General features: G+C 49.2%; 1 long non-coding RNA gene and 1 pseudogene across 1 annotated transcript in view; one reads left to right on the plus strand and one right to left on the minus strand.

The window, feature by feature from the left end:
- The window catches only part of LOC137638264 (uncharacterized), a 466810-nt gene that overhangs the window by 345980 nt on the left and 99922 nt on the right, over positions 1-20908 (plus strand). The window lies entirely within an intron of this gene.
- LOC137638258 (ATP-dependent DNA helicase DDX11-like) overlaps positions 1-20908 on the minus strand; it is a 138711-nt pseudogene that overhangs the window by 60374 nt on the left and 57429 nt on the right.

A 20908-nucleotide genomic window follows, 5' to 3' on the forward strand; every position in this document is an offset into this window, starting at 1 on the left:
AGAGCGGGGAGGCTTTGATGAACATTCTTTACGTGGGGCTGACGTAATAGATCTACCCTTAGAGGAAGACTTCTTGGAATGTCTACCAGCCATTGAAGTACCTCGGTGAACCACTCTCTCGCGGGCCAGAGGGGAGCAACCAACATCAACCTTGTCCCTTCGTGAGAGGCAAACTTCTGCAGTACCTTGTTGACAATCTTGAATGGTGGGAATGAATATAAGTCCAGATGAGACCAATCCAGTAGAAATGCGTCTATGTGTATTGCTTCTGGATCTGGGACTGGTGAGCAATAGATTGGAAGCCTCTTGGTCATCGAGGCGGCAAAGAGGTCTATGGTGGGTTGACCCCAAGTCGCCCAAAGACTCTTGCATACGTCCTTGTGGAGGGTCCATTCCGTGGGAATCACCTGACCCCTCCGACTGAGACAGTCTGCCAAGACGTTCAAGTCCCCCTGGATAAATCTCGTTAACAGGGAGATGCCTCGATTTCTTGACCAAATGAGCAGGTCCCTTGCGATCTCGTACAGCGTGAGGGAGTGTGTGCCTCCTTGCTTGGAGATGTACGCCAAAGCTGTGGTATTGTCGGAGTTGACCTCTACCACTTTGTTTCGAAGGAGACTTTCGAATTTCATCAAGGCCAAGTGGACTGCCAATAGCTCCTTGCCGTTGATGTGCATGCTCTTCTGACTTGAGGTCCACAGACCTGAGCATTCCCGACCGTCCAGGGTCGCACCCCAACCCAAATCCGACGCGTCTGAGAACAACACGTGGTTTGGGTTCTTGACTGCTAGGGATAGTCCCTCTCTCAGACTGATATTGCTGTTCCACCATTTCAGGCATGCCTTTACTGGTTCGGAGATCGGGATTGATACCGTCTCTAACGTCTTGTCCTTGTTCCAGTGAAAGGCTAGATGGAACTGGAGAGGCCGAAGGTGTAGTCTTCCTAGCGAGACAAACTGCTCCAGGGATGATAGAGTCCCTACGAGACTCATGCAATTCCTGACTGAACACCGTTCTCTCTTCAGCATTAGTTGGACTTTGAGCAGGGCTTGTTCTATTCGGGTGGCAGACGGAAAAGCCCGAAAAACTGGACTGCGAATCTCCATCCCTAAATATAGAATAGTCTGGGATGGGATCAGTTGGGACTTTCTAGGTTGACCAAAAGTCCCAAATCCTTGGTCAGACCCAACGTCCAATGAAGATCCTGCAGACAGCAACGACTGGACGATGCCCTGAGAAGCCAGTCGTCCAAGTACAGGGAGGCTCGGATTCCCGATAAATGGAGGAATTTTGCCACATTCCTCATGAGCCTCGTAAATACGAGAGGAGCAGGACTGAGGCCAAAGCACAGGGCCCGAAACTGGTATACCACATTCCTGAAAACAAACCTCAGAAACGGTTGGGAATCCGGGTGTATAGGAATGTGGAAGTACGCATCTCGTAGGTCGAGAGAGACCATCCAGTCTCCCTTTCTGACCGCTGCTAAGACGGACTTCGTGGTCTCCATAGTGAACTTTGTTTTCGTAACAAAAACGTTGAGCGCACTGACGTCTAGCACCGGTCTCCAACCTCCTGTATTCTTTGGGACTAGGAAGAGACGGTTGTAAAATCCCGGTGATTGAAGGTCCGAGACTTTCACCACCGCTCCCTTCTCTAGCAACAGAGACACTTCTTGGTTTAGGGCTTGTCTCTTTGACTCCTCTCGGTACCTGGGAGAGAGGTCTATGGGAGTTGTCACTAGAGGAGGTTTGCGTACAAACGGAATTTTGTACCCCTCTCTGAGCAACCGAACAGACTCTTGGTCTGCGCCCCTCTTCTCCCAGGCCTGCCAGAAGCTCTTCAATCTGGCTCCTACTGCTGTCTGAGGCTGTGGGCAGTCAGACTCTGCCACGTGAGGACTTGGCTCCTCTCTTCTTACCTCTCTTTCCCTCGGCACGAGCGCTTCCCCTGCTGGGAGCTCTGCCACGAAAGGGCCGGATAAATCTGGATGCCGGAGTCTCGATCCTGGGTCTTACAGCAAAGGATGTAGAAGGAGTCCCTTTGCGAGCAGAGGACGCCATCAAGTCATGGGTGTCCTTCTGCACAAGCGAAGAAGCTATATCCTTAACCAGTTGTTGCGGAAACAAGGACGCTGATAAGGGAGCAAAGAGCAGTTCTGATCTCTGACAGGGAGTAACTCCTGCCGAAAGAAAAGAGCAAAGGGTATCTCGCTTCTTTAAGACTCCCGACGTAAAGGTGGAGGAGAGCTCATTGGAACCATCGCGGATGGCTTTATCCATACATGACATGATAAGTAAGGAAACATCTCGGTCAGCAGATGAGATTTTCCTACTTAAAGCTCCTAATGACCAGTCAAGAAAGTTGAATACTTCAAAGGCCCTGTATACGCCTTTAAGCAGATGATCAAGGTCCGAGGAGGACCAACTAATCTTCGAGCGTCTCATGGCCAGGCGACGGGGAGAGTCTACGAGGCTTGAGAAGTCACCCTGGGCAGAGGCAGGGACTCCCAAGCCGAGAACTTCTCCCGTGGCATACCAGACGCTCGATCTAGAAGCAAGCTTAGAAGGAGGGAAGCCAAAGGCCGTCTTCCCCAAACTCCTCCTAGTATCCAACCAGTCGCCTAAAAGTCGTACAGCCCTCTTGGAAGAGCGAGAAAGCACTAGCTTAGTAAAGGCTGGCTTGGTAGCAGGTAAGCCTAGAGCAAACTCAGACGGTGGCGAACGAGGAGCAACGGTAACAAAGTGATTGGGAAAAAGATCCTTGAAAATCAACATGATCTTCTTAAAGTTCATCGAAGGAGGAACCGTCTTAGGTTCGTCTACATCTGAAGGATGATCATCATCATGAGGATCAGCAACGTCCTCATCTGAAGGATCTTCGTCCGACAACTGCTGAGTAACAAGCAAAGGGGAGACCTGCCTTGGTGGCAATGCTTGAGACGCAGAGTCCACACGCACTGGTGCATCAGTAGCAGTCCAGGACGCTACGTCATGTAACTGCTTGACAGCCTGACTGTCAACAACAACAGGAGCGGGAGGACGCTCGACGTCAACTCGAGACTGTCTTGACTGCCTAGACTGAGCAGTCAAAACAACTCTGTGTTACGTTTCTGCTTAGGCGGCGAGCAGTCTTCCGATGACTGCAAAGGGTCAGAGCTGTCCCAATGGCTACAACCAGGACGCTGGACCTGTCCTGAAGGGACCGACTTTCGCTTTAAGGGCCTCGAAACCTTGCTCCACGGTTTCTTACGCGAAAAGCCTTCGGATGACGAGGAGAAAATGGTCTCGTTCGTCTTATGGTAGGGGCGGTCTTGATGAGACACGCCTGAAACCATAGAGGGAACGTCTGTTCGCTGATCAAGGCCTCTCGAACCCATAAGTCGTACGACATTACTTCTCCCTGGGGCTTGGGAGCTTGCAAGAGGTCTCGGACTAGGCGAACGACAGGCACGAACAGACGAACCCTCGGTCGCAACACTGATAACACTTTGCGCACTAATCACTTTCCCACGAATTTCCACTGTGGCACTCTGACACTTTAACTCTTTAACGTCAGCCATGAGTTGATTACGGTCTGTAGCTAACGACTCAACTCTTTCGCCCAAAGCATGAATGGCACGTAACATATCCCGCATTGATGGTTCCTGAGTGGTAGTAGAGGGTTCAGGCACAACTACTACAGGGGAAGGATTAGGTTCAGGGGCATGGGAGGAGGAAAAATCTACCGATCTAGAGGAACTTCTCCTCACCCTATCTCTCTCTAGCTTACGAGAATACTTGTCATATTCAAGCCAATCGAATTCCGAAAGGCCCACGCACTCCTCACACCGATCTCCTAATTGACAGGTTTTACCCCGACAATTAGAACACACAGTATGTGGGTCGAGAGAGGCCTTTGGAAGACGCCTATTGCAATCCCTAGCATTACACTTACGAAATCTAGGAATTTGAGAAGGGTCAGCCATTTTGAAAAAGTCAGAGAGTCCAAAAAACAATCCAAAGTCATCAACAATTAAATCTGTCCAATAAAGAGTTCAAGAGTTTAAGTTGAGGATAAAACACCTGCACTGCGAAAGCTCAAACCAAAATGAAGTACTTCACCAAGTCTGTTGAAAAACTCCAGGTTAACAGCGAGTAATGGTACGTCTTGTCGATCAGACCGACAAAGAAGAATTGAGGCTTGTTTACATGCATATGCGGTATCTGGCCGATAGTTGGCGCTGGTGGGCACACCCGCAACCTTCATAGCGATCGCTCGCGAGTTTTTGTGTGTTTTCTGTCGAGCCGCCGGAGCAGCAGCTATTATATATTCACCGGCTAAGTTAAATATTTAAAATTCTTATGTTTTCTATAGTTTCATATACGTTTTCTTGATGTCTCGTACGGTTCGTGTTCGCGTTGTTCCTGACTCTGAAACATGCTGCATGTGCACTGTGCTGTGTGTAGTTGAGTTTTTATGATGTCTCGTACGGTTCGTGTTCGCGTTGTTCCTGACTCTGAAACATGCTGCATGTGAACTGTGCTGTGTGTAGTTGATTTTTTATGATGTCTCGTACGGTTCGTGTTCGCGTTGTTCCTGACTCTGAAACATGCTGCATGTGCACTGTGCTGTGTGTAGTTGAGTCAATGTGAACAGTGTGAATTGGGTCTGCATTTTGTTTGAGTTAGAGTTGTTGATAGTATTGTGGTAAATTACTGGTGAGTGTCATTTTTTATTTGTGAAATGTAATTTTTGGATTATCATTTTATTTGTCACAATATGGAGTTTTTATGATAAAACAAAGTTTTATGAATACTTACCTGGCAGTTATATATACATAGCTAATTATCTCTATTTCGGCAGAATTTTTGTAAACTAGGCAACCTGTCTCCTGAGGGGAGGTGGGTGGGCCTTCGAATGTATATATAACTGCCAGGTAAGTATTCATAAAACTTTGTTTTATCATAAAAACTCCATTTTTATGAATAGAACTTACCTGGCAGTTATATATACATACCTGATTAACACACTTGGAGGAGGGTGATAGACAGTAAACATCGTTGGGGAAACAACCAAAAAAGCTGTAGGATAAATAAACACCTTGATTCCTTACCTGCTAAGGTAGCTGACTTCAAAGGTTCCTGCCTCTTGAGTCGCTTTCCCTTAGGAGTGTCAGCCAGGATGTGACCTGCAGTGCTGAAAACACTCAATCGAGTCTGTCAACGGGGTGAGACCAACAATCTGACTAGACTTCAGGACTACCTATTGCCCAAAATAAAAAGCGCAACCTTACCAAACCAACCACCTAACATTTGCAAAGTAGATAAAAATTATCTAACTAGACTGAGGTGACTGTACACAAGTCGAAGTCCTCAGACAACCAATAAAAAATACACCAACCTATGCACAAGTAAACAAAACTAAGGTTGAGGGGAGGTAGTAACTCCTTTGCCTAATACAGAAGCCGTAGCTACGTATGGTCCCAAGGTATAACATTTCTCATAATCCACCCTCACCTCTCTGAGGTAATGAGAGGCGAACACAGAGTTGCTCCTCCAGAATGTCGCATCCATAATTTGACGGAGCAACATGTTCTTGCGGTAAGCAAGCAAGGTCGCAATGGCCCTCACTTCGTGAGCTTGCACTTTTAAATGTCCGAAGTGTTCCTCCTCACACAAGAGATGCGTTTCTCTTATCACTTCCCTCAGGAAAAAGGACAAAGCGTTCTTGGAAAGGGGCTTCTGAGGATCTTTCACAGAACACCACAGGGAGCTAGAAGAGCCTCTCACACTTTTCGTGCGAGACAAGTAGGTCTTGAGGGCTCGTACTGGACAGAGCAGCCTCTCTTGCTCTTGACCCACTAGGTTGGTCAAGTTAGGAACCTCAAAGGTCCTCGGCCAGGGCTTAGAAGGGTTCTTGTTCTTAGCGAGAAAGTCTAATCTCAAGGCACAAACTGCCCCATTCAGATTGAAGCCTACCTGTTTTTCAATTGCATGGACTTCACTAACTCTTTTAGCTGTTGCTAAGGCCAAAAGAAAGAGGGTCTTCTTGGTAACCTCCCTAAGGGGAGCCTGTGAGATGGGCTCAAATCTCTTGGTGCACAGAAATTTAAGAACCACATCAAGGTTCCAAGAAGGGGGCTTTAACGGGGTCTGCTTGGTCGTCTCAAAAGACTTCAAGAGGTCATGTAAGTCCTTATCGCGAGACAAGTCCAAGCCTCTATGCCGACAGACGGAAGAGAGCATAATTTTGTACCCCTTGATAGTGGACACAGCTAGCTTAGCGTCCTGCCTGAGGTACAACAAGAAATCCGCAATCTGGCTCACAGAGGTAGTGGATGAGAAAATCTTGTGCTTCCTACACCAAGCTCTAAAAGTCTCCCACTTGGACTGGTAGACCCTCTGCGAAGAGACCCTCCTCGCTCTGGCGATAGCTTTCGCAGCTTGCGCTGAAAAGCCTCTCGATCTGACGAGCTTCTCGATAGTCTGAAGGCAGTCAGATTGAGAGCGAGGGGGTTTTGATGATATCTCTCGAAGTGGGGTTGTCTGAGCAGATTTGGACTTGCAGGGAGGCTTCTTGGAAAGTCCATCAACAAGTCCACCACCTTCGTGAACCATTCCCTCATCGGCCAGAACTTGATGATCTTGAACGGGGGAAAAGCATAAGTGTCCATCCCCGTCCAATCCATCAAAAAGGCGTCTACTGCTATTGCCTCCTTGTCCGGAACTAGGGAGCAATAGATGGGGATCCTCTTGGATAAGTTGGAGGTGAAAAGATCGATGAGGGGTCTCCCCCACAGCCTCCAGAGACTCTGACAGACCTGTTGGTTGAGGGTCCATTCTGTGGGAAGGACCTGCCCTTTCCTGCTGAGCATGTCCGCCCTCACATTCTTCTGTCCCTGAACAAACCTCGTCAGCAGGTTTATCCTGTTCTCCTTCGCCCAAAGAAGGAGCTCTCTTGCTGTCTCGAACAGAGACAGAGAGTGAGTCCCTCCTTGCTTCCTGATGTAAGCAAGAGCTGTGGTGTTGTCTGAGTTGACCTCCACAATCTTCCCAGACACCAAGTCCTTGAAGGCCTTTAGCCACAGAAAAATGGCCATCAGCTCCTTGCTGTTGATGTGCCATCCCAGCTGAATTCCTTCCCAATAGCCTGAGACCTCCTTGCTTCATAGTGTTGCCCCCCAGCCTGACTCTGATGCGTCTGAAAACAACACTAGGTCTGGGTTCTTCTTGTGTAAGGAGATCCCTTCCCCTAACAAGGTTGGGTCCAGCCACCACTTCAGAAGTGTCTTGACTTCTATTTGAATGGGGAAGGAAAAGGAGTCTTCCTGCATCTTTCTGTTCCACGTCTTCGAAAGAAAGTGCTGAAGAGGCCTTAGGTGGAGTCTCCCCAGAGAGAGAAACTGTTCGAGGGAGGATAGAGTCCCCAGCAAACTCATCCACTCCTTCGCTGTGCATCTCTTCTTGTCCAGGAAAGTTCTGACTTTTACGAGACACTTGGTCTGTCTTTCCTGAGAGGGAGAAGCCCGAAAAAGAACTGAATTCAGAACTATCCCCAAATAGAGAATAGTCTGATTCGGTCTGATCTGAGACTTCTCCCTGTTGATGACCAGGCCTAGATCTTGAGCCATCATAAAAGTCTTCCGTAAATCCTCCAGACATTTCTCCCTCGATCGTGAACGAATCAGCCAATCGTCCAGATAGAAGGATATCCTTATCCCCTCCTGATGCAGCCAACCTGACACATTCGCCATTACCCTGGTGAAGACTTGAGGAGCCGTGCTGAGACCGAAGCAAAAATCTCTGAATTGGAAGCACTTGCCCTGCATTACAAATCTCAGGTACTTCCTCGAAGTCGGATGGATGGGGACATGGAAATATGCGTCCTGCAAGTCGAGGGACACCATCCAGTCCCCTGGACGTACTGATGCCAGCACCGACTGAGTCGTCTCCATGGAGAACTTTGTCTTCTCCACAAATACGTTGAGAGCGCTGACATCCAGGACGGGTCTCCATCCGCCCGAGTTCTTGGGGACCAGAAACAGGCGATTGTAAAAGCCTGGGGAGAATAGATCCCGAACCAGTTCTATCGCCCCCTTGTCTAGCATTTGGTCGACAAGGTCTACTAGGGCCTTCTGTTTCCCCGGATCTGAGTACCGGGCTACTAAGGCCAGCGGAGCATCTGCGAGAGGAGGTTTCTTCAGAAAGGGGATCTTGTATCCTTCCTTGATGACTGAGAGGGACTAGGTGTCCGCCCCTCTCCTCTTCCAAGACTGCCAAAAACCTGACAGTCTTGCGCCTACTGTCTGGAGGAGACGAACTTCATTTTCTGGAGCGAGGTCTGAAAGAACCCCTGGTAGATCTTGGTCCTGATTCTTGCCTTCTCCCTCTAAAATCTGGTCTTGAAGTAGTCCTGCCCCGGAAGGGCTGCTGGAATCTCCTTTCCTCCCGTTTCAAAGAAGAAGGAGGGGCTGCCAAGGGCTTACGAGCAGAACGAGATAAAAGGTCTTGGGTGGCTTTTTGGGCCAGAGAAAGCGTAATGTCATTAACCAGGGACTCGGGAAAAAGATGTTGAGAGAGGGGGGCGTAAAGAAGCTCAGACTTTTGTGCAGTGGTAACAGACCTAGAAGCAAAAGAGCAAAGCAGAGCTCTCTTCTTTAAGACCCCAGCTGAGAACAGAGCCGCCAACTCATTCGCCCCATCTCTGAGGGCCTTATCCATACAGGACATAATACTGGTAAGGTCCCTAGACCCTTCCATCTGGTCAGTTTTCCTTGCGAGAGTCCCAAGCGACCAGTCTAGGAAACTAAAAACCTCAAAGGCTCTAAAAATACCTTTGACGAGATGATCCAGCTTCGACATCGACCACATGACCTTGGCTGAGTTGAGAGCATGCCTTCTAGCAGAGTCCACTAAACCAGAGAAGTCACCCTTGGAGGAGGAAGGCACTCCCAGACCCAAAGGTTCTCCAGTTGCATACCACATACCCGCTCTTGAAGCAAGACGAGCTGGTGGAAACGAGAAGGAAGTCTTAACTGTTTGTCTCCGCTCCTTCATCCAGTCATCAATCTTCGTGAGAGCCTTCTTTGCGGAGATAGACAGCTTCATCTTGATGAAGGCCGACTGTTTCTTGGCCTTCTTTCTGTTAAATTGGGACTGAGGAGATTGAGGGGCAGCAGGTTGGAATTCCTCTCCAAAAAGTTCAAGAAGGGAGCGAGAGAGAACTTTGTAATCTCCCGCAGCGTCGGCAGGATTATCATCGTCATCAGAAACATCCTCGAGGTCCTGATCCACATCTGCAATATCCTTCGAAAGAGAAGAAGGATCCTTAGAACCCGACAAGGGCAAATCAAAGGCATCATCCTGCAAAAGACGGGTTGCATCCTGGAGTCCCGCGCTAGAAGAATCCTTGGGACGAGAGGCAGTATCGTCCCGAAGAGGCAGGGTGGTATCGCCCTGGACCGAGAACGAGAGGCAGAGTTGTTCTGATGTCGAGAGCGAGAGGCGGTATCGTCGTGGCGGCGAGAACGAGAGGCGGTATCGTCGTGGCGTCGTGAACGAGAGGCGGTATCGTCGTGGCGTCGAGAACTAGGGTCGGTATCGTCGTGAACGAGAGGAGGTATCGTCATGGCGAAGCGAACGAGAGGAGGTATCGTCATGGCGAAGCGAACGAGAGGAGGTATCGTCATGGCGAAGCGAACGAGAGGAGGTATCGTGCTGGTATCGTGAACAGGAGGCGGTATCGTCTTGGCATCGAGAACGAGAAGCAGCATCGTTCGATAAGGTATCGTCCCGGTATCGAGAACGAGAAACCGAATCACCCTGGTATCGCGAAGAAGTATCGCCTGGCGAAAGCACACATTCCTCATCCTGGCGTAGAGAGGGAGAAGTTTTCTTTGAGGGAGAAGTTTTCTTTAAAGAAGAACTCCGTTCTCTCTTAGAAGCAAACTTCTTAATCGGTAACGAGTCGTCTTTACGTCTGTCAGACTGGGCGTGAGGGCGGCTAAATGCTTGCACTAAAGTCAAAAGTTGTTCCTGCATGACAGACATAAAGGATTTAGCAACATCAGCTGGGTCTTGCGGACCCGAAGGGGGGGGGGCTGACGAATAACACTCGTAGAAGGGGGAGGATCTACGGCAGTAGGCTTCGCCCTTTTCACAGGCACGGAGTCGAAATCATCCTCCGACGGACAAGGTTCATAACTGCTAGAACCGGGAGAGAAAGAACGAGACCGTTCGTCGCGGTTCCATCTCCTCTTAGTAGGTCTTGAAGCTTCAAACTTCCATTTACGTCTGGACGAATTCGGAGAAGAAAACAACACATCCGACACGTCTTTCCCGTGACAGTCAAGAGCAGCCTGGGAATCGACAACAGGACTGTCTGAGGCGACGGCTGACCGGGGGTACGTACCTCTCACCCCCTTTCGGTCATCGACGTACCTTCTCCCTTGGTCTTGGGAGCTTGGTAGAGGTCTAGGCCTAGGGGTATGACAGATTCGGTCAGTCGCCACCTCCACTGCACTAACACAAGCACTTTCACTTTCCTTACCTTTAAAGGCCTCCAGTTGTTCTTTAATGGCCTTCAACTCGGCCGCCAGGCTAGCGTACCGAGGGTCATCCGTAGATACGGAACCTGTAGGAGGTGCAGGAGTTACTACCTCAAGGGAAGGATCAACTTCCAAAGAGGAATCAATTATAGGTTCAATAGATAAATCTACGCTAAGTTCGTCTTCCTTACCACTAACAGACTTAGACTTAGACCTAGAAGCTCTCCTAACTCTATCGAGCTCTAGCTTACGCACATAGCGCTTCATAATCAACCAATCTTTCTCATCCAAAACCTTACACTCCCCGCACCTATTATCAAGGGCACAAACAAAACCCCTACAATTAGAACAAACGGTGTGAGGGTCTACCGCCATTTTCGGTAGTCTCACCTTACATTCCTCATTCGCACAGATACGGTAATGACTCTTTTCACTCATAATGAAAAACCGCAAAAAAGCTAAGAGAAAACAAAATACACAATCGCCAAAACCCCAAATCAGAGTACTTCACCAAAAAAGCAGACTGGTACACAGAGCAGGGAAAGCGAAGAAAAACTCTTAATGACGGACCAACGTGTTGTCGATCCGGCCGGCAGAGATGAACTGAAGAACAGAAAACGGGAATGATTCCTCCTACCACCCTTTAACGGGTGTTACCACCCAACCACCACAAGGCGGTTGCCTAGTTTAGAAAAATTCTGCCGAAATAGAGATAATTAGCTATGTATATATAACTGCCAGGTAAGTTCTATTCATAAAAATGTTTTTTAGTGTGGTATAACTCTAATATTGTCAAGAATAGATGTATAATTGATAAAAGAAATATAATTTCGAAGGTACTGTTATGTGTATGAGGAGGAATATAGTGGACTTAGGGATGGCTCGACCAGGGTGAGGGGTCGGGGTTGAGTTGGTCAAAAAATGGTCTGACTTGGTCAAAAACTGGTATGTGTTGGTCAAAGCATGGCTTGAGTTGGTCAAAATATGGCTTGAACTGGTAAAAAAAATCCTTTGGTAAATAAATAACCTGGATTGGAGAAAGAAGTGGTGGAAGAATTCTTATTTTGTAAACCTCTGAAAACTACTGCAAAAGCAACTGATGTGTTCAGTCTTGTGAAAGAGTTCTTCTTGGAATATGAAATGACTCTCAACATGTGTGGTTCAATTTGCACTGATGGAGCCCCTGTCATGCTTGGAAATTAATCAGGCTTTGCTACCCTAGTGAAAAAAGAGGTTCCCCATGTAACTGTCACTCAAGTGTGTGTTGCATCGTCATGCACTTGCTACAAAGACGCTGCCAGAAAAATTGAAGACTGTTTTATCATTTGTTGTGTGTGCTGTAAATTTCATCAGAGGACGGGCAGTGAATCACCGTCTTTTTGCATCTTTTTGTGAAGAAATTGGAGCTGAGCACAGTGTTCTTCTTTACCACACAGAAGTGAGGTGGCTTTCCCGTGGCAGGGTACTTACACGTGTATTTGAACTTCATGAAGAAATTATGCAATTTCTTAGAAATCAAGGCAGTGAAATTGCTGACCATTTTGAAAACAGGGAGTTCATTTTGTCTCTGGCATATCTGGCAGCAGAAGGGGACTCAGCAGTATGAAGCTTCATCTGTGGTGGAAATGTGGGAGGTTGGGCTGTGGCACCCTAGCAGTACCAGCTGAACTCGGCTGAGTCCCTGGTTAGGCTGGAGGAACGTAGAGAGTAGAGGTCCCCTTTTTTGTTTTGTTTCTTGTTGATGTCGGCTACCCCCCAAAATTGGAGGAAGTGCCTTTGGTATATGTATGTATGTATGTATATCTGGCTGATGTATTCATGCACCTCAATGAACTGAATGTCTCTATGCAAGGAACAGCGATGAATATGATAACTGCCAGAGAAAAGTTATCTGCCCTCACCAGGAAACTTCCAATGTGGATAAAGCACATTGAAAGTGGAAATTTTGCAAACTTCCCTTCTCTTGATGAGGCTGCTAGTGCTGAAGAAGAGCTGCCCATCCTGAGTGAAGTGAAAGAACATTTGCAAGAACTGATTCAGTCCTTCCAAGGGTATTTTCACCTTGAAGAAGGTTCTGTGGCACAAAGATGGATACGGGATCCATTTCTTTTCAACCTTGATTCCATGGATGATAATGATATCATGAAAGATGATCTTGTGGAGTTGCAGACCAATGACAGAATCCGAATGGAGTTTGAAAAAATGCAACTGGATATGTTTTGGTGTGCACAACTCCAAGCATTCCCACAGTTAGCAAGGAGAGCTTTGGAGGTCCTCGTGCCATTTGCAACTACATACTTATGTGAGGCAGGTTTTTCAACGCTCCTACACGTCAAAACAAAAGCCAGAAACCGTTTGGATGCAAGTGATGACATGCGTCGGGCCCTTTCAAAGAAAGAACCTCATTTGAACAATATCATTAATAAGAAACAACAACTAAAGAGCCACTAAAAATGTGTTGGTGTGCACTATGTAGTAATACTCATTATTATTCATTGTATCCTAATAATTGGCACTTTTCATTTGAAATAAAAAAAAAAAGTACCTTTCTTCTGTAATTAAAAATCTAATAATTTCTCAGCAAGGTTTGTATTACTAGTCCTTTTCATATATTTGTATTGTATTTACATTGGATGGGGGTACGAGAAAATTTTCTGACACTGAAAATTTACAAATACCCATTACTTAGGCTGATGCAATTCACAACTTTATTATAAAAAAGGTTAAGAACCACTGCTCTAGTGGGAAGGAAGGTTTTACTTGGTTTGAAGACATTATTTTTTTTAGCACATATGACATGAATAAAATGACTGTCAAGCTTATTGAACAGACACAAGGTACATTCAAAGCAAAAAAAATTCTCTAAATATAACAGTAAAAATTTTGTAACATATTGGACAGTGCAACAACTGTAAACATGATTCTTTATGTCTAAAGTAATCAATAGTGTTAAGATATAAACTCTATAGTAGCTGTATTACCTGGGAATCCTTAATGGCGTATCTAGCAGCATAATAAGGACAACTTTTTGTTTTCTTACCCAAGGATACCATCTGCTCAAGATCCTGAACTTCCAAAAGTAACTGAAAAGATTAGAAAGTATTTAGTTATACAGTAATCTTAACAAAATATTAGGAATATTCAGCAATTTTATTACGATAGAATTGCATAAACGAAGATAGCCTAAAGCTTGAACTTAAGATATCCTCATTTCAACAAGACCATTCACACAGGAAGCTGAAAGCGTGGGTTTGAACTGTCTCTATAAGACCAGATACCTACATTAATAAGCTTCCATATGAAGCACAGCACAGTACTTATTTATTATTGTATGACATAGAGACTGACGTAAGGTTGGGTAGAACTACGAAATTTGGATTTTCTATTTAATTCAATATCTAAGGTTGAACAACAAAGTCGGACCTGACATACAGTATGTCGTACCGACGTAAAGAGTGATACAGTATTACTGTACATTTTTTAATTCAGTAATCTTTTCATATTAGTTATACTCAAGAGACCCATGTGTATCTAATTGATAACCTCATGTTCCAGCAGACAATTGAAAATCACAAATTTTAAGTAATTTGTATTTTTCCTAAGAATACTTACCTCGAACTACTTTCTTAGGAGTACAGTATCTGGGATCTCCTCCCAACCGACCAGAGTTTTGTGTAGTTTACCCTAGTCCCGTTTTCTATGAGGGGCAACCTCAGGTGGAGTGGAACATGCCCTAAGGCTATCCCCAGGTCAGAGAGCATGCTTGCTCAGGTCTCGATCTCCAGTAAGTTCTTGATAGCTTAGGTACCTATGAAATCCAGCAAGGCACTCGGGGTAGGATGGGAGGGCCATTACCCGAAAGTAGTTCGAGTTAAGTATTGTTAGGAAAAATACAAATTACTTAAAATTTGTGATTTGTTCCAACACAGAATACTTACCTCGAACTACTTAGGAGACTTATACCTTAGGAGGTGGGAGTGTCCTTCAGGACCTAGAGACGTGACGAGAATAGAAGAGGAACCTAGGTAGGAGACTAGGTTCTGCTGACCTAAAAAAACACGAGAAAACAGGGAAAACTACGCAAAAAACCATCTTAGTGTCTAAGTAACTCACTTCTGCAAGAATCCTAGGAGACATGTCCTTCTAATGATAGTGTATCCCATGGCAGTTTCAGGGGGCAACCCGAGTCATTTCCGGTAAGGGAATAGGGGAAGGAAGAACAAGGGGGCTCAGGAAGGAACCTGTGTCTCTTGGACTCGTTACCCGCAGTTACCACTGGGGCTACACCCTTAAACCATTTGGAGCGCGGAAATGACGGGATCGAGCGAGAACCCGCCCAGGGACTTTTTCGAGTAGTCCTTCAAGCAGTGAGCCGTAAAGGTCGACTGGTTAGACCAAGTACCTGCCCTCAGACTTTGGCCCACTGCCATGTTCTTCTCAAACGCCAAAGAAGCATTTAGACTCCTCATGCTGTGGGGTCTGGGCTTTCTTGGAAAGGTGACCCCTGCACTACTGTAGGGCCTGACGATCACTTGCCTTATCCAGAAGAAGAAAGTGTTCTTGGAGACTGGCTCCTTCAAAGTCCCGAGGAAAATGAACAGACTCTTGATCTTGGGATGAAGTCTAGCTGGCCTTTCTAAATACTGCCATACTGCAAGTCCCTCAGGTTGTCCGAGCGAGGGATAGCTGGCACTGGGAACAATTCCATTTTGGGGTCCCAAACAACTGGATTCTGAGTCTTGGCTACGAAGGAGGGTAAGAATCTGAAAGTAGTATCTCGCCAGCCCTTCGAGTGTGAGATCCCGTACGACAGGCCAAGAATCTCACCTACTCTTTGCTGATGCCAGAGCTAAACGAAAGACTGCCTTGAGGGTGAGCTCCTTGTCTAGAATGCCTTTTAGAGGCTCGAAGGGAGGTTCCAAAATCAACTTCAAGTACCCTAGCCACATCCCCCTGGGGCACTCTACCGGCTTGGGGGAAAAACGACTGCTCGAAGCTCTTGAAGAGCGTCGAGATCTACCTGGAGGCACCCAGGTCTATGTCCTTCAGGAGGAAGACTTGGGATGGACATGCCCACTTCGTCCCTGAGATAGACCAGGAAGTCTTCTATCTCGTGAAAGGAGGCCCCTAACGGCCTGATGTTCTTCGAGGAGCACCCCTTAGAAAAGGTAGCCCACTACGCCTGGTACATCTCGACTGACGAATGCCTCAGGTACCCTGACATCCTTGATGCTATCCTCAACGGAAATCCTTCCCTTTTCCGGAGACGCTAGATAACCTCCACGCGTGAAGGAGGGACCAAGGGTTTTCGTGGAACCTCTGGAAGTGAGGCTGCCGGAAAAGGTCTGGTCTGTCTGGAAGTGTCCCAGGTGTAAGGCATGCCAGTTCCTTTAGATCTGCGAACCACTCTCTCTCTGGCCACCAGGGCGCTACCAAAGACACCCACAGGTTGGCCGTCCGTCTCATTGGAAGTCGTCCTCGAACGCTGCTGCTGGATCTGGCACAGGAAAACAAAACACGGGGATCTGTGCGTTTAGTCTCGTGGCGAAGAGGTCTAACACCGGCGAGCCCCACTTCAGGGAGAGGGTTTTGACCACTTCTGGGTGTAGGGACCACTCGGGCCCTACCACTCGACCCTTCCAGTTGAGGCCATCGGCCAGGACGTTCCTCTTCCCCGGAGAGAACCTGGCTGAAAAATTAATTTGTTCCATTTCAGCCCATTCTAGGAACTCCATCGTGAGACTGCACCGTTCCTTCGACTTCAGTCCTCCTTGCTCTTTCACGTAGGCCACCACCATGGCGTTGTCGCACCCCGGATCCACGGAGCTTCCCCGGGGTAGATGGACGATCTCTAGGCCCACTCTTTGTACGGTCCTCATCTCCAGCACGTATATGTGCAGGTTCGTCTCCTCGACTTCCCATTTACCTTTTGCCATTTTGTCGAGAAGATGGGCACCCCATCTCTCCTTGGATACGTCTGTGAACAGGAGCATCCCCGGAGGGTCGGCAGAAAAGGGCATTCCCTTGAGGGTGTTCGTTCCGATTGCTACCACCCCAGGACTTCCTTCGTCTCCGGGAACACCAGGACTATCTAGTGCGGGGAGTCCTATCAGTCTTTGCCAGACCTTGGCTCTCCTGGGATGGCCCGACAGGAAGAGCCAGAGTATCTGTTTCAGGGTGTCCAGTTTCTCCTCGGAGGGGATGCCCTCGCCATCCGGGAGTCTAGAACCAGCCCTAGGTAGGTCACCCTGGTGGAGGAAATCAGCCGGGACTTCTCCAGGTTGATGATGATACTCAAGACGACGTAGAACTGCAGGAGCTTCTCGTCTTGCTCCCTCAATACTCCTCTGAGACTGAAAGCAACAACCAGTCATCTAGGTACCGAATCTGGCGGACGTCCTGTTCGTGCGCCCAGCCTGAAAACTGTCGTGAAGACCTTCGTGAAGCCTTGAGGACTGTCGACAGTCCGAAGCATAGGGTTTTGAACTGCCACGTTTTGGTACTCCATTTTACCCTTAGGAACCTCCTGTTGGAGGGATGAACAGGGACCTGGAAGTAGACGTCTTTGAGGCCTATGGACCTCATGAAGTCCTCCTCCTTCAAGGTCGCTAGGACCGTCTTCGGAGTGTCCATCTTGAAGTCGGTGTTGCACATGAATTGTTGAGGGCTTAAAGGTTTCCAGAACCCTGTCGCCTTCTCCACCAGGAAGAGCCTGTTGTAGAACCCTGGACTCTGGTTTCTCGACTGGTTCTACTGCTCCTTTCGCCAGCATTGCCGAGCCTTCTTCCTGCAATACTGCTACTCTCCAGGGGTCGTTGGGTGCTAACCATTCCGCCTGTTGATCCAAGGTGGGGGTCCGCTAGTAAGGGCAGCTTGTACCCCTCCTTTAGTACTGCTACGGTCCACGGATCTGATCCGTGGTCCCGCCATGCTTGCCAATATTGTTTGAGGCATCCCCCCACCTGAGGCGCCAGCAGGAGTAGGGGGCCTCCCCTCCTAACTCCTCCGAGAGGCGCGGCCTGAACGCCCTCTCCTGGAGCCCGAGTAGGAGGGTCTGAAGGTTAACTGAGGAGTCGAAGCTCCCCTACGGGGGGCAAGGCAAGGGAAAGATTACGTGTGCCAACTTCTACATCCGACGGGCAGACGGAGCCGAAGAAGCACTGGGCAAAGGTACGGGGGTCTCTCTCCAGCGGCCACTGAGGCAGGCACTGGAGAGGCAATAGCCCCGTTCGACCCGCTAGGGGGAAAACCACTTTGCCTTCGTCACGGATGGAGCCGTCAGGAACGGGGGTACCCGTCATGGGTCTATCCCCTCCCGGGGCAATCCGTGGGGTTTAAGTACCCTGCCATGTCAGCAGTCGCCTCCGATGCTTGGATGGGGCTGGCCGGGACGATGGCACGGCTGGCTCCATCACGGATGGAGCCGCCGGAACGGAGGTAGCCGTCATGGGTGTGTCAGCGGCCACCTCCAATGCTTGGATGGGGCTGGCCAGGACAATGGAGCAGCTATCTCCATCACGGATGAAGCCACTGGGACGGAGGTAGCCGTCATGGGTCCACCCCCTCCCGGGGAGATCCATTGGGTTTAAGTTCCCTGCCATGTCAGCGGCCGCCTCCGATGCTTGGATGGGGATGGCCGGGACGGTGGCACGGCTGGTTCCATCACGGATGGAGCCGCCGGGACGGAGGTAGCCGTCATGGGTGTGCCAGCGGCCACCTCCAATGCTTGGATGGGGTTGGCCGGGACGATGGAGCGGCTATCTCCATCACGGATGAAGCCACTGGAACGGAGGTAGCCGTCATGGGTCTACCCCCTCCCGGGGAAAACCGTGGGGTTTAAGTACCTTGCCATGTCAGCGGCCACCTCCGATACTTGAATGGGGCTGGCCGGGACGATGGCACAGCTGGCTCTATCACGGATGGAGCCGCCGGGACGGAGGTAGCCGTCATGGGTGTGCCAGCGGCCACCTCCAAAGCTTGGATGGGGCTGGCCGGGACGATGGAGCGGCTATCTCCATCACGGATGAAGCCACTGGGACGGAGGTAGCCGTCATGGGTCTACCCCCTCCCGGGGAATCCGTGGGGTGTGAGTACCCTGGTATACCAGCGGTTGACCACGAAGCCTGAATGGAGCTGTTGTGGTACCGGGTATGGATGCCATGCTGCCGGGTCGAGCCAGCGGCTACCTCCGCTGGAAGGATGGAGCTCCTGCGGAGACCCATGGAGCCAGGGGCTTCCCCGTGCTGGCTGGACGGTTCCTTCGTTCAGGGCGGGCCATCGAAGAACCGGAGGCCGGGACAAGGCTGCCAGTCCGAAGGGGCGACTCTCTCCTCTGGGCGGGAGAAGTCGGAACCTTCGCGCTCTTATGCCTGTCGACCGAGACCTGGCTGTCGAAGTCCTGGAGGCTGGGACATGGCTGCCAGACCGAAGGGGCGACTCTCCGCTGGGCGGAAGGAGTCGGAACCCTCGCGGACTTATGCCGGTCTGCCAGAACCTGCTGTAGGGTTGCCGGGGTTCACGTCGAAGGACGGGCACCACCGTCGGAACGGGGGCCTCCGACCTGGGTCCAACGACTCTTCCGGAGGTTCTCGTATCTGCGGGCCTGCCCCTCGAGGAAAACCGAGGGCTGCGCTCGTGACGAGCTAGGCGGCCTCAGGAGGTCAGGACTCGGCTGCCAGACCGAAGGGGCGACTCTCTCCGCTGGGCGGATGAAGCCGGAACCTTCGCAGACTTACGCCTGTCAACTGGAACCTGCCATGATGAGTCCCTCCGTCGGGTGCCGCTGCTGAACTTCCTCAGCGCCCCGTCTTGGGAGGCACCTTCTCGGCAACGTCCTCGGCTGCAGAAGTGACTGAAAAACACGCCAAAGAGGCTGGAGAAGAATTAGGGACATTTTTCCCAACATGGGGTCATCAGAGGAGACGTGGCCTGCTTGCACCAGGACTCCGTCTCCCAACACACTCCCGCCCCTCCCTCAAGCCCCTCACTCGTCTGGAACGACGCCACAACCCCACTATCCTGAAGATCAGACTCTTGGGGAAGGGCCGCGGGCCTCTTCCCCACAACGGACTTACCTCGTCCCCTACTCTGGGTAGGGGAGGGTGGTAGGGAAGCTCTGTCAGACGAGACGCCCGGCGAAGCAAGGGAGGAAGGGGCGCTAGTCTCCTTAGGCGACCTCTTCGTCGCCTACTTCTTCTTGGTGCTATACCGCACCCACTCAGACTCCTGGGGAAGAGCAATGGGCACTTCCCCACAACTGACTTACCTCGTCCCCTACTCTGGGTAGGGGAAGATGGCTGTATAAAGAAGCTCCATTCGACGAGGCATCGGGAGAAGTAAGCGGCGAGGAGAGGCTCGTCTTCCTATGTGACCTCTTGGACGCCGCCTTCTTCTTGGTGCCGAAGCGCACCCACTGCACCACGTTCCAGGACTCGCACTCCGGACACGTGGCTGTAGGAGAACATAAGCTGCCGCTACACGACGAACACAGAGGATAAGGGTAGGAAGGATGATTTATTGTTAATTTGTTCTCTTCAGTTATTTATTTCCTTATTTCATTTCCTCACTGGGTCATTTTTCCCTATTGGAGCCCCTGGGCTTATAGCATCTTGCTTTTCCAATTAGGGTTGTAGCTTGGATAGTAATAATAATAATAATAATGGGTCCACGTGGGGACCGCGAAAGACACAAAAGGTGGGGTCGGGGACACAAAGGGTCGCACTGTGTAAGGAGAGAGCGTCGAGATGTTATCACGACGCAACCAGAGAACTTACTGGAGATCGAGACCTGAGCAAGCATGCTCTCTGACCTGGGGATAGCCTCAGGGCATGTTCCACTCCACCTGAGGTTGCCCCTCATAGAAAACAGGACTGGGGTAAACTACACAAAACTCTGGTCGGTTGGGAGGAGATCCCAGATACTCCTAAGAAAGTAGTTTGAGGTAAGTATTCTGTGTTGGAACAAATAACATTTACAATTAAACAAGTTGACGATATTCAATTCACGTACCTGTATATCAAATACTGGAAACAAGTTCTTGAAGGAAATATTATGAAGATGTATAATAATAAAAAACATGACAAATTCGAAGATAATTTGTATTTTTCCTAACCATACAAACCTTGGCTATTTACAAAGGGTTTACTTTTAGCGCAGCTGAAATGACGAGCCAATAGTTTTTAACGAGGGTTAATTACCCCTGCGCTAGTTAGCGGGGGGTGGGGAAGGGTAGCTTGCTACCCCTCCCCCCTCCACACACCAGTGACTTGCTTCACTTCACTTAGAGGTAGGACTTGACTTGGGGGTCAGGGATGGCGGGCACATATGTGTAAATAGCTAAGGTTTGTATGGTTAGGAAAAATACAAATTATCTTCGAATTTGTC

The sequence above is a fragment of the Palaemon carinicauda genome, chromosome 3, assembly GCF_036898095.1.
Source record: "Palaemon carinicauda isolate YSFRI2023 chromosome 3, ASM3689809v2, whole genome shotgun sequence".
Classification (NCBI taxonomy): Eukaryota; Metazoa; Arthropoda; class Malacostraca; order Decapoda; family Palaemonidae; genus Palaemon; species Palaemon carinicauda.